Source organism: Microcaecilia unicolor, chromosome 3 (genome assembly GCF_901765095.1).
Source record: "Microcaecilia unicolor chromosome 3, aMicUni1.1, whole genome shotgun sequence".
Classification (NCBI taxonomy): domain Eukaryota; kingdom Metazoa; phylum Chordata; class Amphibia; order Gymnophiona; family Siphonopidae; genus Microcaecilia; species Microcaecilia unicolor.
This window is the reverse complement of record NC_044033.1, coordinates 248,954,545-248,972,701: the sequence shown is the minus strand read 5'-3', so window position 1 is coordinate 248,972,701 and position 18,157 is coordinate 248,954,545. Positions and strand designations below refer to the sequence as shown.

General features: G+C 40.6%; 1 pseudogene; it reads right to left on the bottom strand.

The window, feature by feature from the left end:
• Nucleotides 1-5,129: 5,129 nt before the first annotated feature.
• On the bottom strand, nt 5,130-8,147 carry LOC115464585 (annotated as a pseudogene).
• Nucleotides 8,148-18,157: the final 10,010 nt, after the last annotated feature.

Sequence of the window (18,157 nt, the reverse complement as noted above, 5' to 3'; positions counted from 1 at the left end):
TGGACAGGACGATCAAGGCATGTGTATCGGTTTTGAAAATCGTTTCGTCCCCAAAATGTGATCTGCATATAAAACCACAACATGATAAAACATTAGCAGCTGGAGTTTCTCATCTGTGTATGTCTTGAGTGGTAAGTAAAATGTCTGCTGACTGGGCAAATTGAACCCTTAAATGTAATTTTAAAGACCCCTAAGTTACAGCTGTCGTTCATGTCAGTCATAATGAAACCCAAAAGCACATCTCAGATAGGAGTAAAACACGATGCAACTTACTGTGTTTCTTCATAAAACTCTACAGTACTCTTGAAGAATGGAGTTAGTATTTTACTGTACTCTTGAACGAATCCCCCGATTATAACGTCACCATCCCTGTAGTAGTTGTGTTCCCGAACCTCCCTACTTAGCAGCGAACATTGGCACTCAGTGGTCTTCCAGAGATCAGCGTACAGTATTAATGAAATCAGAAGGGGATGAGTTTTCATCGTTCAAGGTGAAAAACGGCTGATCTTCCTAGTAGGTGAACCCTACCTTTTTGAATCTTTGTCTTGCCGACAGAAAAGATTGTGCATTAACCAAGCGGTTTCAAAACTGGACACAGATCACGTCACGGATGGACCACGGAAGTCTTCTGCTGATGTTGATGTGAACTGTGATCCGAGCGAGTATCCAGCAGCTGTGTGGAAACCGTATGATCTTTATAGGACTCTGCTCCTGAAAGGTTCAGCCTCTAGGGATATCTTCTGCTGATCTATGCATTTAATATTAAATATAGGTTGCTTATGAATATGAACTTACAGAAGTTTCACCTTCATTAAATGCAAGAAGACAAATGTTAATTGGAAAGGATTGCTTGGTGAGAAGTTTAATAATATCAAGTCAGAGGAATTGTGCATTTGGTTTAGAATCCATAGAAAATAAATTAAATCGAAAATATGCTTTTTAATCAGAATCTACCAGATATAAATCCCCTGCAGGATAGGGCAGGGGTCGCTGTATACAGAATAATGTCACTTGTCACCCGCCTCCGTGGCCCGTCTGGGCTCTGCCTTTGTCCAGTCCCAGAGCACGACTCCACCCTGGGTTTTCCAGAGAACTTTCCAATTACTCAGTAACTCAAACTATGGCAAAACATAAATGCACAGTTCTCTTCATTTTATTGGGAATAGTCTCCCCCGAGACCATATGCTTCCAACAGCTCAGTTCATAGAAGCAGCCAGCTTACAGTCTCATTTTATCGGGAGTATTAAACAAAAGGGGAACCTTCTTTAATTAACAGCAACAAAGTCCTCAACAACTCTGCCCTCCCCAAACTCAAAGCAGTCTCCAAAGGTTTATTCAGCAAAGTCAAATTCAAAGCCTTCTGTATCCTTCCCTGAAGAGAATATCCTGAGGAAAAGGGACCCCCTCCCTTTCACACCAGCAATTCACCTCTGGTATCCTCTCTCCCCCTGGGTAAAACCTTAGTTCTGTGACAGGCTTCTGTTACAATTTTCGGGGAACTTGCTCAGGTGCTTCTATTAAGCTTCCTCTCCACATATTGAATCAAACTAACCACCAAAGTTGCCAACAAACTAGTAGGTTTCCCCCCTCTCTACCTGGGATAGGGCAGAGGTATCCATGGGCTCTATTTCAGTCCCCACATCCATCTCTTGAGTCTCTGAACCCCCCTCTGCCGGCATCTCCATGGGTTCCACCCCTCTTGCCATTAGCTTGCCTGAAACGGTCATGGGCTTCTCTCTCAGGAACCAGGGATTTGTAGTCTGGTTTAACCCCTCTGAAAGAGTCTGGCACCCCCTCTGAGGATCCTGAGAATTGTAGTGTGGGTGAACTGGTCTACCGGAGTCAGGTGATCTACCCTAGGGAAACTGGGAATTGTAGTCCCTCAATAGGATAGATGTCTGCCTCGCCTGCGCCTTGGTACGGATTCCCGGTTTCTAGATCTACCTGGCCCATCACATTAATATCTTCAATCTTTGAGTTGGATTTATCAAAGTTATTTCCAAAACTAGAGGAATAAGGGATTGGTATCCAGTTCATCAGAGATCATTATATAGGAAATTTCTTATCATATTGAAAGGGAGTGATCCTGTGTTTTATTTCTTTTCTTTTGGATTCGATTTAAAAAATACAACTAAATCTAATACAGATGTATCAGTAGTATTATCCCTCCTGCTTATACTGATATAAACTAGGGTTACCATATGGCTCCAGAAAAAGGAGGGCACATTTATCCAGTCTGGGTTTTGCTTCCATTGAAAGCAATGAATGTAAAACCCAGACTGGCTTAATCTGTCCTCCTTTTTCTGGAGCCATATGGGAACCCTAGATATAACATCAGCAGCCCCTCCTAACTCTCTCTCGGTCATGCCTTGCACAGTAACAGAGCTGTCAAGTTACTCATTCCAGGAGGAAGACTTTTTGGCCAGTCCTGATTTTAAAGTTACATCCCAAAGCAGTGTAGTATTTGTAGTATTCTAGCCATTGAAATCAGTGCTGCAGATCCCATAATGCACCAGGATGAAGTTGGCAGGCATCCAGGACTGGCCAAAAGTCTCCCTCCTGGAATGGGTAATTTGGCAGCTCTACAGTAACCCCAGAGCTTAGGGGTTACTGAGAATTAGCCTGCACAAGCACAGGCAGTTACTGTACTGGCATGATGGCACACTAATTTGTGGGTAAACCAGGTCCCGGAGGCACCCTAGCCGGTCAGGTTTTCGGGATATCCACAATGAATATTCATGAGAGAGATTTGCATGCACTGCCTCCATTGCCTGCAATCTGTTTTGTGAATACTCATTGTGGATGTCCTGAAAACCTGACTGGCTGGAGTGCCTCCAGGACCAGGTTTGGGAAACCACTGGGCCCTTCAAGGCCCTGAGCATTCAGTCTCCCAGTTCATCTAGGTTTTTGCCTAGGGCAGTTTTACAAAACAGAGCCTTCTTTGTTCAGGTGTCTTCTCCCTCCACAAGTTAACACCTTCCTGGGAGAAAACCTGTTTCACATAAACAAGGCGTGCTCATATACTGGTCCCCCAAAGTCATTGATAAATTGAAATAAGTTCCCACCAGCCCCAAAGTTAATTCATCCACTCTCCCCAGAACAAAGTTCATATATTTATACAGAACAGTTCCACAGTTTTCAACTCAAAACCTTTGCTTCTTCACCCCCTGGTATGTGCAGAGGCTAACGAGACCTCCTCCCTTTCTTACCCTGCATAGGGCAGGCTTGAGCATTTTGTCTGGTATTACTTCCCCCCCCCCCCCCCCCTCCCTCAGGAAACCGTCCTTGCCGGGAGCCTGGAGCTGACTCCAGCACTGCACATTCTAAGGGCCATTAGGAGTCTTTCCTTCACCCTCGCACCAAGCTAGAGAGCACGGACGCTATAAAACCTTTCAGCTTCTCCCCTTTAACCTTAGCCCGGGCAGAGATATCCATAGGCTCTGGCCCAGCAGCTTCCTCTCCTTGGGAAATCCCCTGAACTTCCCCTAAGGGCTGCCAGTCCATCGGTTCCTCCTGCTGCTCTTCCCCCAGCTGCTTCCAATCCCCCTGATCACGCCTCCTGAGCCAGGTCATCACCCTCCCCTCCTAGGAGCCTGGGAATCCTAGTGGCCCGCCTACCTTCCTGGGCAGGGTCAGGTATTCTATCCCAGGGCAGCTGGTAACTGTAGTCTTCCTGGCTTTCAGAGGAAATGGAAGGGTCTATTCCCTCCCCCCTGCCCCGGTGAAGGGTGGGTAATCTATCTCGGAAAAGCTGGGGTTTGTAGTCCTTAAGGTTTCAGGGGTAAAACTTACCCTCCTGTGCTTCTCCCTGGAGAACTTTCTTGCCTATTTTCCTGGCTCTTCACAAGTATTCAATCATATCTGCACTGTGTGTGAAGTCAAACATAACAGAAACCAATACCAAATTCCTTGGTTTATTACAGTATATATTGATTTTCCTTTGCATAAAATGGTTACCACGATCACTTCTAGGGCTTTAACTCATTACATTTTTATGGATTAAAGATTCTGTTTATTGATATATAAACAAACAAATCAACTAGGGTTACAGGTGATAAGAATTGACCCTTCCTGGGGACAGGAACATTGCACACTATTACACACTAATGTCTCCTCAGGTTCCAGAATCTACCCCTTTCCGCATACAAATAGATTACACACCCTATTCTAAAGATCTAAGACCTTGACTCTGATAGTCCTAGATGTAGGCTATAGACCCTCCCCCTGTACCAAACTGCTCTAAGTTCCTACCCTCCCTCCCTCCTGCTTCGCAAGAGGTATGAAGGATATTAAGTTCTGTGAAATTTGTTTAGAACTTGGCTCCGGGCCATAGCAGATAAGTAATCCAAATAGGTTCTCAAAAAGGCAAGAAATTTAGTTTGTCTCTTCTGGTATGGCCTGGCCGACCATGCCTCCCCAATCATTAAAGCGTGAAGCCTATTCCTCCACATCTAGTAAGATGGAGACGTATCCTGAGTCCAGTAACTAAAAATACATTTCTGTCCTACAATGAAAGCTTTGCCCCCAAAAAAGGCTTTCATCTGGACCCTGGGACCCCAAGAGGGAGGCTCTATGACAGAAGACACCTTCAAATGATGGTTTATAATTCATTGGAGATAAACCATAATTGATCTCCAAAAGGCTTTTATCTTTGAACGTGTCCAAAGGTCATCTAGGAGTTGGTTTTCAGGGGCCTCACATTTTGAACACACAGGTGTTTTTACATATCCTGCACAGAAGGCTTGCCATAAGTTTTATTATTTGGTCCAGATATATTTTTATATATATTTTTTGTATTTATGATGCTATGGAGTGGTTTATCTGTGTAGATTGGTTGGATTGATTTGATTGATCGTGCCTTTTTAAAAAAATGTATATGTAATATTTTTTATATTTTGTATATGTATATGTGTTTTATTTAGAATACTGAGACTCCTGAGGCAGGCCAATGGGCTGAAACATGCAGTGTTGAGTCTTCTTGAATTATTACATTGGTTTGGACTTATCAATTAAAGTGGACTTTTTTACACATCGTCTAAGATCTCATGCTTGTGTCATCTTTGCTGTGTTCTATGCTGCTTTGGGTCTGCGAAAACCGTGTTCTTCTGTGTTTACATCACCGTAAGTCATTACATTTTTATAAGGAACTTCCTGCTGTTCATTTCAGGCCTCATTAGAATAATGTAGCATTTAGGGAAAAAGATACAGCCCAGAAGTCCAGCACTGGAGGCCAAGATAGCAAATATCTCCACTGCCACCATGAATTTGCCCTTCGTGCTCAGGTATGTTGGGATGAAGGAGATCCAGACGCTGCAGAACACCAGCATGCTGAAGGTGATGTACTTGGCCTCATTGAAAGTGTCGGGGAGATTTCTTGCTAGGAAAGCTACGATGAAGCTGATGCCAGCCAGAAATCCAAGGTAACCCAGAACACAGTAAAATGCAACTATTGACCCTTCATTACATTCCATTAGTATTGTTCCATGTGTTCTGATCGACATGTTTAGATATGAGAATGGGGGAGCAGTAAACAACCAGGCAAGGACACAGAACAGGTTGAATAAGGGAACAGAAAAGATTATAGAGTTAGAGATCCTGGAACCCATCCACTTTCTGGAGGCCTGCTTCCAGGTTTGGTGGCATGAAAGGCCGGTGACCCACAGTGATGGTTTTTGCTAGGATAGAGGAGAGGAGCAATGGAGAAAGTGATCCAAAGGCAGTCTGTCGGAAGAACGCAGGTCTGTCCTCAGGAAGGCAAATGAATACCAATGAGCAGAGGAAGCAGAACATGAGGGAGGTGAGAAGAATGTAACTGAGGTCTCGGTTGTTGGCTCTCACTATGGGAGTGTCTCGGTAATGAATAAAGATTTCCAGGATGACAGCATTGACCAAAAAGAAGAAATGCTGAGGAAGTTAAAGCTATCCCTAGAGGTTCCTCATAAGATAGGAAGGTTTTCACTTTGGGGATACAGGCATCTCTCTTCTGATTGGGCCATTGATCCTCTGGGCATGTTGTACAGATGTCCATATCTGAAAAGAAAGAATATTGTCTCATTATCTCACAAATACCATTGAGCCTGGTTACTAATGTGCATTGAAAAGTTACTGCAGAAAATAGCAAGAGCGCTTTAACCTTTCAGCCAAGCACTCTAATTCACATGCTAAGTTCATGTCTACAAAATCCTGAGTGGTGTAGAACAAGTAGAAGTAAATCGATTTTTACTCATTCCAAAGTACAAAGACTAGGGGACACTCGAGGAAGTTCCACTTAACGAATAGTTAAGCTCTGGAACTCTTTGCCGGAGGAGGTGGTAACAACAGTTAGTGTATCTGGGTTTAAAACAGGTTTGGATATGTTCCTGGAAGAAAGGTCCATAGTCTGCTATTGGGACAGACATGGGAAGCCACTGCTTGCCCTGGGATTTGTACCATGGAACGTTGGTACTCTTTAGGGTTCCAGAATGTTGCTACTCTTTGAGATTCTTCATGGAATCTTGCTAATCATTATGATTCCGGAATCTTGTTGCTCTCTGGGATTCTGGAATCTTGTTACTCTTTTTGGTTCTGGAATGTTGCTACTCTTTGAGATTCTGCATGGAATCTTGCTATTCATTATGATTTCAGAATCTCGTTACTCTTTAGGGTTCTGGAATGTTGCCAGGATTTGGGTTTCTGCCAGTTACTTGTGGCCTGGCTTGGCCACTGTTTGGAAAACAGGATACTGGGCTAGATGGACCATTGGTCTGACCCAGTATGGTTACTCATGTGGGTAGAGGATGAGAGTGGACTGCACTTTGAGTTAGTGCAAGATATGTTCACCACACTCTAATTCTTATGGTCGCCAATAAAGCGGCTGCATTTAATAACAAACACCAAAAGGTAGAAAAAGTGAAAAAAAACCCCCAAAGCTTGGAGCAGGGGAGCACTGAGGGTGGTCTGGGCCCCTCGCCTGGCCGCGGTCCGACACAACCTCTACCACTGTGCTGCTGCCCTCCCTAATGCCGCAGCTGATGCTTCTGCTGCCCTGATCCTCCCTGAAGGGCCCTAGTGGTCCTCTGCATGGGGAGGAGCATATTCTTTCCTGCACGCTGTGCTGCTGCTACTCTTCTGCCTGCTGGCGCAGCCATGTTTTCAAAATGGCGGCAGAGACTTCCTGTGGTAGTCTCACGGATCTCGACAGTTGCGAGACTTCTGTAGGGAGTCTCGGCTACCGTTTTAAAAATACGGCAGTGTCAGGCAGGGGGAATAACAGCAGCACAACAGGCAGGAAAGAACATGCCCCCCCCCCTTGCATAGGCCACTAGATCACCAGCGGCGCGCCTTTAAAGGTAGGACCGAGGAGGGCTGTAGTATGTGGCGGGCATCCAGGCAGAGCCTCTGGGCCCCCTAGAGCCTCTGGGCCCTTGGGCACTGCCTGGTTACCTGAATAGTCAGTCTGCCCCTGGCTTGGAGTGAATGACAAATGCCACGTTTATTGTAAAAAATAATAAAATGTGGACCAACAGGGTTTGCATAAAACAAATCCCAAAGATATTGAGAGTTCAGGGGAAGGATTTCATTCTACCATATTTTATCTTTGCACACCTCACTGTGATAGCCCTCACAATAGGACTGATGCATTCTTTGAGGTTCAGAGTTTCAAGATCTCAAGTTTATTAAAAATTTGATATTCTATTTGGGAAAAACCTATCAAAGCCTCTGTCCTTGGCCTAGGCTGAGGGAGCTGGTCTTTCCTAATGATCTTTTCCAGATAAAAGAGATAAAAGGCAGTTCCCGAACCATCATGAAGACCTGATTATTCAGCTGATGGAAAACGGGGGACTATCTTCTGGGGTATTTTCCCTTATTTTTCAAATATCGAGCCTGTGGAATCATCAATCACAGTTCCTGGAGATTTGCTCCTCTGCCTAATTCCACAGACCTGGGACCATAATGAATGAATTACCTGTATCTACGTTTACCCCAGGTGTTCCATGATATCACCCACCGGTTTGGTTGGAGACCTCTCCTTCTGCGCAGGGGATACAGTCGTAGCAGCAGATGGGCTCTCCTTCCCTGATTAATTTTCTGTAACCAGGATGGCAACTCGGGCTGCATCTGGACTGTGGGGGTGTCTGTTGATTGAGAAATAAGTTTTGTAACTTCATTTGACGCTAGAGTTTTTGTCCACCCTACGAACATTAACATGCATGCACTTCCGGCACAAAATACAATATAAAACAGAATTATATCATCAAGTCAAACTACAACGCAGTAATTCAAAACTTCTTGCAGTGAAAGAAATCTAAATTGTGTTAGACTTTGTGCTGTATGAAGATCTGCAGCTAGGGCATTCCAGAATCTGGGACCTGGATTTATATTCCTCTAACTGCACTACATGATAAGGTGGTACATCATGAAATAAGTTTGGCAAAGATCTCAAAGGGCACACTGGCTGATAAAACCTGGACTATTCCTTTTTTTGATCATCAGTTCGGATATTTTCTTGGGATACCAGAAACTGATCATTTGGGGATATTTTTTTAAATGGCTTCACCACGCGGAAAAAAACTTTTCACACTAAGGAAGGCACTTGGTAATATTGTCCCAGTGTTTTCTCAAATAAAGGAAGGTTCTCAGAAAACATCATGCCTACATTTATGCGATACGCGTATAGGGAATCTCTGAGGTGCAAAATGAGCAGAACGGGGGTGAATTGGCAATAGATTCAGGGGCCCTTTTACTATGCTGCGTAAGCGTCTACGTGCACCCAACGAATGCCAAAATGGAGTTACCGCTCGGCTACCGCGTGGCTCTTGTGGTAATTTCATTTTTGGCGCATATCTGATATGCGCATCTGGAAAATCATTTTCGGACATGCGTATTGGACATGCATAGGTCATTACCGCCCGGTTACCGCGTGAGCCTTTACCGCTAGGTCAACGGCTGGTGGTAAGGATGCGGACCCAAAATGGACACGTGGCAATTTTTGGTAAAAATTTGAAAAAGGCCTTTTTTACAGGCGCGCCCCAAACCCGCGCCTACACTACCGCAAGTCATTTTTCAGTGCACCTTAGTAAAAGGACCCTTTAAAGCTCCTGATATTCAAAACTGGCAAGTAAAGGTGCTTCGCCGTTAAACCGTGCTGAGCAGGTAACCAGGCGGTAATGACTTACATGCACCAAATGCCACTTGGTGCACGAAGCTGACGTACGCCAGAAAATAAAAAATATTTTTTGGGCGCGCGTAGCGGACATGCACCAAAAATGAAATTAGCACATCACAGTCCTAGCAGCTTTGGGGACTGTTTGGGCTGAACTGGGAGATAACAGTCCTATCTTTACCCGGTTACCTACTTGGATATGGCACTGAAAATCGGTCATACTTGCATAATTTACAGGTACTGCTGCTCACCCAGCTACAGCTCGGCTCTGAATGTCCAGGTCTAGGATATATTAAAAACACTGACCGCCACTGGCTCAATATTGACCTGAAAAGTGCTGATTCCTATTGACTTATATGTGCACAAATTCAATCAGCCTCAAAGCAGGTGTGACCTGTGTGGCGACTTTCCTAGAGGTAATTTTGTAAAGACTCATTTTGTTTATTAAGAATATTTAGAGCCTGCCAATCTACGGACGGCTCATGGCTGGTTATAATTGAACGTTCATAATACATTATATTCAAAACAACAGCACAATGAAAAGGAGGAGTAGCCTAGTGGTTAGTGCAGCGGACTCTGATCCTGGAGAACTGGGTTCGATTCCCACTGCAGCTCCTTCTGACTCTGGACAAGTCACTTAACCCTCCATTGTCCCAGGTACAAATAAGTACCTGTATATAATATGTAACTGCTTTGAATGTAGTTGGGTAAACCACAGAAAGGTGGTATACAAGTCCCATTCCCTTTCCCCCCGCCTAATTTCTAGGGAAGACAGAAATGCAACAGATATTTAAAAAAAAATAAACTACTCACGCTATCGTGCCCCCCTCAAAGGATTGCTCAAAAAGAAAACCTTGAAGGAAATTGTTGATATTCAAAGGTAACTTTCCAAGGGCCAATGCTCAAAATGCCAGTGCTAGAGGCATGACAGCACATACCATAGCGCTGAAAACTAGCCCCCTCCCCTGTGCTCAAAGCAAATGGATGCAGTCACCACAAAACTCCTGTGCGCATGCACCAAGCAAAACGGGAAGTGAAAGTGCATCTCGGTGCCCTTTCCCTGCGCCATGACATATAATAATAATAAAACTATTTATACTACTACTACTTATCATTTCTATAATGCTACTAGACGTACGTCCCTGCTCGACAGAGCTTACAATCTAATTTAGGACAAACAGGACAAACAAGAGATAAGGGAATAGTAAAGTGAGGATGATAAAATAAGGGTTCTGAACAAGTGAATAAGGGTTAGGAGTTAAAATCAGCATCAAAAAGGTGGGCTTTTAGCTTAGATTTGAAGACGGCCAGAGATGGAGCTTGATGTACCGGCTCAGGAAGTCGATTCCAGGCATATGGTGAAGCAAGATAAAAGGAACGGAGTCTAGAGTTAGCGGTGGAGGAGAAAGGTGCAGATAAGAGATATTTACCCAGTGAATGGAGTTTATAGCTCGCTATATCTATAATAATCTAAGCGGGGAACAAACCACATACTCAACACAATAAAACATAAGAATACAAATTTTCTTTCATATTTGATTTCCGTTACCGTTTTCATCTCCACCACCTCCCGCGGGAGGGCATTCCAAGTAGCCACTACTCTCTCTGTGAAAAAATATTTCCTGACATTTTTCTTGAGTGTGCCGCCCTTCAACCTCATTTCATGTCCTCTAGTTCTACTGCCTTCCCGTCTCCAGAAAAGGTTTGTTTGTGGATTAATACCTTTCAAATATTTGAACGTCTGTATCATGTCACCCCTGTTTCTCCTTTCCTCCAGGGTGTACATGTTCAGGTCAGCAAGTCTCTCCTCATACATCTTGTAATGCAAATTCCATACCATTTTTGTAGCTTTTCTTTGCACCACTTCAATTCTTTTTAAACACCTTTTAAAATTTTTGCCGAAAAGGGACGTGTGGCAAAATGAAAATTGCCAAAATATCATACATAGATCAACAATTACTGCTCACTAATCATGATAACTCAACAGCCAAAATCAGCAGTACTGTGGTGTCTATATTAGAAAAGGGGGGAAAAGTCTCAACTGATGCGGCAACTACTATAAAAGATTTTTGTTGCACGCACAAAAAGTCATCATCGACTAGAAAACCCCCCGTGGAAAAATATTTTTTATTTTTTTTGTACTTTTTATTTTGTGCTTAAATCTGATAGACTCTTGTCATGTACCATTTCCTCTTAAATTATAATTTTTCATAAAGTGCACACAAACAGTTATCTTTGAAATGTATGCTCCAGCTTGCATGTTGATTCCAACGATCTCGTTTCGTTATTCTGTCTTGCAGTGTTCCCTGAAGAAGAATACCGAAACGAGACCGTTGGAATCAACACGCAAGCTGGAGCATACATTTCAAAGATAAGTGTTTGTGTGCACTTTATGAAAAATTATGATTTAAGAGGAAATGGTACATGACAAGAGTCTATCAGGTTTAAGCACAAAATAAAAAATACAAAAAAGTAAAAATATTTTTCCGTAGGGGTTTTTCTAGTCGATGATGACTTTTTGTGCGTGCAACAAAAATCTTGTACTCATTAGTTCTACTAATTATATTAATTCTCAATGTATCACACTAGTTTTCTCTTTGAACATTTATTACGTCAAATATTCCAACTCAACCCAATGGACCTCATACATCACTCCATACAGTTGATAACTAACATTTCATCTACCTCAACTACATAAGATTCTTTCACAGGATACATCAAACCTACAATAAACCATCACAAATCTATACATCAGCTGTGATGTTACATAACCATGTCCCCATAAATTATGTCCGGTATCCAATCAGTAGAAAATTTCAAAGATGAAAAACACAACGTTCACAGATGAAAAGTCGATGTGCAACAAATAAGTGAACATATACTCCGCTGCAGACTCAGTCCCAACCACCATCAGACGTGAAATCTTCACAGCATCCAGTTCTTATTTAGAGTTGACCTGTTCCCTTCATCCAACATCCAACCAACACTCTGGTCTCAACACAAGCAGTGTTTCATTTCTTCTTCCTCAGGAGACCTTTCACAAATGACATTAACAATTACACACATCCTCATGCAAGCCCTCTACTTCTCATATTTAAAAAATGGATGTTTTAACAATACCTTTAACAGCCCAATTAAAGCATCTGGTACACCTGGGATCACCTCTGTATCCGGTCCCACCAGCTACGTGAATCAGATGATTCACCGTACACCTCACTTCCTTCTTTATAGCGTTATCAATAATGGCCAATCCACTTCCTTATTTAAACCATGTGGCTCCATAGTACCCCAATTATATATCAACCGCTGTTCCCTGCGGATTAATTCCCACTCAAGATTGCCCACTTGGCCCTGTAATTGAAACAATACTACAAATCTCAAGTCATCAACCAAATGATTAAACTGCAACCAATGGCTAACAAGCGGAGTGTCGACTTTCTTAAGTCTAATGTTACTCAGGTGCTGTGCTACACGCATTTTGATCTTACGTGTGGTTTCACCAATATACCACAATTGGCACGGACAGCATATACCATAAATCACATTGTGAGAGTTACAATCAGTTTGCATCTTTAAATAATAATATTTACCTATCGATTGAACCCACACACGATCGCTGCACAAAGCGTGTCCACAATAAACACAAGTATTACATTGTGCATGTCCACCAGACCTCCCATATTCACATTGTCTAGCTAGCCTTTTCTTAGATAATATCTCTCCAACATTCCTGTCACGAGTACATGAAAACCGTGGCTTATTTATTAATGCCGGATGTAAGGATAGAACAGACCAGTGTTTCATTAGAATATTTTGAATCAACAAAAATCTTTGATAGTAGTTGCTGCATCAGTTGAGACTTTTCCCCCCTTTTCTAATATAGACACTACAATACTGCTGATTTTGGAGAAATGAAAATTGCTGCGCGCCCATTTTGGGTCTGAGACCCTACTGCTAGCCATTGACCTAGTGGTAAGGTCTCATAAGGTAACTGGGCGGTAATGACGATTGCCGCCTGATTACCTCCAGAAAATAAAAATATTTTCCACGTGCCTAGCAGACGCGCGTCAAAAATGACATTACCGCAGGGGCCACACGGTAGCTGGGCGGTAACTCAAAATTGACATACGTTGGGCACGCGTAGACACCTACACGGCTTAGCAAAAGGGCCCCATAAGATTTTGCTCATTAGACGAATACACAAAGCAGTCACAACTTTATCTGATGACAGTTTTGCTGATGGAGCAGAATCTGTGGTAGCCAATCATTGACATGGATATAACAAAAGAGAGGGAACGAAGTACAAACTAAAGTCCAAACAAAAAAAACAGCACCACGGGCCTTTAAAAATGGAACACAGTTCTTTAATGAATGAGCCTTGACAAAAAGACCCGACACGGGCCGTGTTTCGGTGACTAGCACCTGCATCAGGGGTCTACATAGAATACAAAACATAGAAATAATATATTTTTAAAATTGTTTTAATATATAATGAATAAAACCAAAGATTAATATTTAGACTCATCAAGCATACATATATAAGCCTATATAAACACCTAAAGCATTTAATATTTTAACATTGCATTTAATATTTTAACATTCTCATATATTATTATATAGTAATTTGAAAATAAATGGATAATTAATCAAAACAAAAATGGTAACTCACCACAGTGATGACGTGGAAAACTTGGGGAATAACTCGAATATATTCCTCTACAATATATTATTCCTTACTTTTGGACAAAAATTTTTTTCATATATTAATATTATATGTTTAAAACGCTTATTTTAATTATTTATAATATATTTTATAAAAAGGTCATATTATATAATACTGGCTATAACTAAATTTCATATTCATAAAAGCTTAAACTAACAGGTCAAAAATAATTTTTTAAAACATTTTAAAATATACAATAAATTTCAAACATTACACTGATAATATCATAAACCTTCAAAAACATTCAAATCAGCACAGAAATGAATAAATATATACATTTTCAAATATAAAAAAAGCCAAAACTATAATATCTAGTGGCATTACTTGATCTTAATTTAAAAAAAAAACATTTTGTCACTATTCAAAACGCCATTTGCATAATTGATTGCAATTGGCAGATAACAAGATGAATAACAAATTCAAAAGTATTTTATTCATTGACTAAAGTAGCATTAGCAGTTACAGATAAAATTGGTATATAGCAAAACAAGTGTACCCAGAGCTCCGAACAATAAATAAGTGAATAAAAGCCCTGTTAACCTTTTGTCACTATTCAAAATGCCATTTGTATAATTAATTGTGATTGGCAGATAACAAAATAAATGCAAATTTTAAAGGTATTTTGTCACTAACTAAAATACCATTAGCAGTTACAAATAAAATTTACATAATTAATTGTAATTGGCAGATAACGAAACAAATATACCCAGAGCTCCAAAAGATAACAGAAGCCCTGTTAATGCTATAATATATATATATATATATATACACACACATACATATATATATACACATACATACACATATATATGTTTCTCACATCAGCATTCATTAAATAAAATGTCTTCAATATTTCTTTTAGAACATGATTTTCATAAGCAATAAAATACTGACTTTCATTTTAAGTCAAGTGTCAAAAGAAAAAAATCTGTATACCTCAAACTGTATTGCCAAACAGAAGGGTTTCAATAAGTATAACAAACCATAATGCCACAGACATTACCAAGAGGATTGTGCAATTGATAAAAGTTGTCAAATCATGAGGCAGCAAATACTATAGTGCCTAACTTAGAAACTTCCTACAATTTATTGTCATGACAAAAACTTATCCCCACGTCTCATATAGTAAAAGCTACAAAGCACCAAGGCACTTTCACTTTCTGTATCCAAATGGATGAAAAGCTGTGCTCTCAAAAGGCTCTGCTTGTAATACCAGGTCACACAGGGTGGAAAATTTTTTTAATTAACTTAAGTGAAAACACCTGATCTTCACAAAGCATTAACCTTTATCCTATCAAATGAATTTAGGTGATTACTGGGTCTAAAAGCCTGCCAGATATGCAGGAATCATTTACTAGGTCCTAAAGCCTACATTGTTAAAATATCCATTTGTTTAAAATATATATAAAATGACAGGATATTGAGTAATTATCAAAACAATTAACTAACTATATTGCAATTTTAATCTATTTAGCAAATCTATAAATTGTGTCTTCAATTAACTGTTCATATGCCAATTTGTTATCTACTCTTAAATTGAATATTTATCAAATATTAAATGACCAAATTTAAAAAGATTTTCTGAACAAATATGAACTTACCATACCCCAATTTTAATCTATTTACTAAGTCTATTAATTATATTTTAAATTTAACTGTTCATATACTATTTTATTGTCATTAAAAAAGCTTATAAATGCTAAAATTGAGTTAAAACAGCACTTCATTCTTATAATTGTATGTTTATATTGTGCCATTATTATCTACCTTATGAGTCTATAAATTGCATTTATAATTAATTATTAAATTCTAAATATAAACTTAAATAATACTACAAACATATGGTTTTTATCATTAAATGTACCAATATATTCTAATGTATTTACTATATGAAATGATTATTTAAAAAATGAATTAAAATGAATTAAAAAATTAATGAAAAACATTTTTTGAAACCTTAAAAACATTAAAAACTAGAATGAAACGTGAGTTGCATTACAAATCTGTAGTTTTATCATAATGTTATGTTGAATATACCCATGCAATCAGGTGTTAAACTTAAATAAGTACATATATGAAACATTTGTTCATAAATACATGACATCAGACAATCAAAAATATATGCTTTAAACCAAGCATATATATAAATGTTCCTTAAAATAAACTGCAAAGAACATCCTTCCAATGTTTAAAAAGAAAGAAAACAACATATTGTCTAAATATTCATTGAAAAACAGACAAGTCTATCTCTAGATTAAGTCCTGCAGGAGTTACTGTATTAAATTCAAAAATAGTTCTTTGTTCTCATTGTAACAAAAGCAGATCAAGGTCACCAGCACGCCACGGCTTTTAACCACTTGATAGACAAAAAACTGGAGATCAGACGGGGAATGCGGTTGTTCCATATAATGTTGCACAAGTGGGGCAGTGAGATTACCCCGATTGATATTACTCCTATGCTCAATTATGCGCGTCTTGATTTTTCTCTTTGTTTTACCCACATAAAGTAATGAGCAAGGGCATATAATAACATATACAGCATGTGTGGTATTGCAATTAGTGTGGTTCAGCAGTTTATAAATTTTGCCAGTCTGCGGATGTTCAAAGGAAACAATATCCATTGACAACTGACATACCGAACAACTCTTGCATGGATGATGGCCAGTAACAAAATGATCCAGTTCTAATCGTTGATCATTGTTAGTTTGAGGCAGTGAAGATGGGGCATTGTAACTTTTTTTTATCTCGAAAGCAACTGTGTTCTTCAAGGATATGCCAGTTGTTACATATAATTTTCTGAATATCTCTTGAATAGTTTGAGAACTGTAGGCTGCAAATCTTTGTTTTTATTCATTATATGTTAAAACTTTTTTAAAATATATTATTTCTATGTTTTGTATTCTATGTAGACCCCTGACGCAGGTGCTAGTCACCGAAACACGGCCCGTGTCGGGTCTTTTTGTCAAGGCTCATTCATTAAAGAACTGTGTTCCATTTTTAAAGGCCCGTGGTGCTGTTTTTTTTGTTTAGCCAATCATTGACAACCATTCTTTTGACCATTTTACAACAGGATTCATGATGTTCGCTTGGATCAAAACCTCTCGTCATACTCTAATATCACTTAAATCTGACCTGGGTGAACAAACTCTCCCAGACGATCGCCTTCTCATCAATGGTGAAGTCCGGTCCCTGGGGAGCGTAAGGGTTATAACTTCCAACGACTTCATATTTCCATGTCCCATCAGGTAGGAAGAGCAAATTCACAATATCGTAGCCGGTGCCAAGGTCTCCATTCTCATCCATGTACAGCTCTTCCCCCAGACCGTTCTTAAAGTGGAGGTTCCTCAGGTAATGATGCAGCTAAGGAATGAGGGGTACATTTTCAGTCGTACCAGGTTACACAAGCATACATAAAAACAAAACAATATCTTTATAATTGTAGGAAGCAGTGGTGTAGCTGCATGGGGGCCACAGGCACCCACCAAATTTCCTCTGGCCCCAATCCCCATCAGCTGAAGCCTTGTCCAGTGCTGGTCTCTGGTGCTGCCGCATTGCCTGCTCTGTTCTCTCTTCCTCTCACGTCAGGCACACTCCTTTTAATGAAATAGAAGCGTGCCGGATATGAGGGGAAGAGAGAGCAGAGCAGGGCAGGCAACACAGCGGAGCTGGAGACTGGCGCTGGACAAGGCTTCAGTTGGCCAAGGTATTTGCTGCACAGTGGGTGGGGAGCGGCAGGAGGGCGGCGGTGGGAGTAGAACAAAATGTCCCCCCCCCACCTTGGGCTCTGGCCCCCTCCCATCACGAGGTCTGGCTATGCCCCTGGTAGGAAGAACAAATTTAGAAGTCATTTATGGAGGTTAAACAATGCTTTGCCCAGGCAAATAGTTTTTGGAATGTTTTCCACCCTATATACAAGTAAAATTATGACTTTTCTGCCATTATGCATAAACTAGGGAATTCGATATATGGTGCCCATCGTTACACACTATTTCCGCACTGATTGTTCATCATAGAAAAACATTATAATGGAAGCAAGGTGCCAAAACAGCCCTGTAACAGCAGATTGGCGGCGCTACACTTCCGTGTGGATCTGAAAAGGGCCAAAAGAATAGGATGGATATGGACGGGTCAGGGGTGTTCCCTTAAAATGCGCGCAGTGTTATAGAATTCGGGAGCTCATCGGCTACAAAAAACCTCCAGCATTTGCCCTGCTCTGTATTTAAAAGTATGATGTACAATTATGCATTCATACAGGATTGTCGTGGGAAGGGTGGTGCTCAGATGAACATGAT